At 46.0% G+C, this 983-nt stretch overlaps 1 protein-coding gene across 1 annotated transcript in view; it reads right to left on the bottom strand.

The window, feature by feature from the left end:
- Catsperg (cation channel sperm associated auxiliary subunit gamma) overlaps positions 1 to 983 on the bottom strand; it is a 29,842-nt gene that overhangs the window by 22,651 nt on the left and 6,208 nt on the right. The window lies entirely within an intron of this gene.

The following is a 983-nucleotide window of genomic DNA, read 5'->3' as shown; positions in this document are numbered from 1 at the left end:
TTACCACCACCCAAGAGGTTAAGGGAAGAAGAAAGAGACCAGCCTGGTCTACAAGAGCTAGTTCCAGGACAGGCTCCAAAAAAACCACAGAGAAACCCTGACTCGAAAAACCAAAAAAAAAAAAGCCAAAAAAAATTCTGATCCTGCCACATGCTGGGGCTGCAGGAGTGTGCTACTACACCTAGATTATGCTGTTATAGGGACTGAACCCGGTTCCTGCATGCCAGGCAAGTGCCCTACCAACCAACGGAGTTACATTCCCCACCCACCTGTCTTTTCTAAATATTTATTTATTATGTATAGAGTATTCTGTCTGTGTGTATGCCCACAGGCCAGAAGAGGGCCCCAGATTTCATTACAGATGGTTGTGAGCCACCATGTGGTTGCTGGGAATTGAACTCAGGACCTTTGGGAGAGCAGGCAATGCTCTTAACCTCTGAGCCATCTCTCCAGCCCTCATTCCCCCTTTTTTGAAGTGAGGTGCATTGAACTCTACCAAATACTGAGCAACATCCTCATGATTTGGAAGCATTTGCTGGCTGAATGCATAGTGAACTCAGAACTGGAATTTGCTCTGTACCAGGCTGGCCTCAAACTCAGAGATCCTTCTGCCTCTGCCTCCTGAATGCTGGGATTAAATGTGTGTACCACCACCTGGCTAGTGTTCTCATCTTTGAAATGAGTACACACGTGTGTGAGATGGCTCAGTGGGTAAAAGACAAGCTTAATGATGGAGGGAGAGAAGCAGCTCCTGAGAGTTGTCTTCTGCCTTCCACATATATGCCACATGTGTGCCCCCCACACACAAAATAGATAAATGTAATAGAAAAACTGAGTATTTACGGTCAGGCTTGGTGCCCCATATCTATGATTCTAGCACTTAGGAGACTGAAGCAGAAATTTCACAGAGCTTGCCTGGTCTGCTTGAGACCACTGTGGGCTATATTGAGTCCCTGTTCAAAAAACAAAACTACAGACCACTA

The sequence above is a fragment of the Microtus ochrogaster genome, linkage group LG4 (assembly GCF_000317375.1).
Source record: "Microtus ochrogaster isolate Prairie Vole_2 linkage group LG4, MicOch1.0, whole genome shotgun sequence".
Taxonomy (NCBI): domain Eukaryota; kingdom Metazoa; phylum Chordata; class Mammalia; order Rodentia; family Cricetidae; genus Microtus; species Microtus ochrogaster.
Note: the sequence above shows the minus strand (reverse complement) of the source record. Positions and strands in the feature narration are given on the sequence as shown.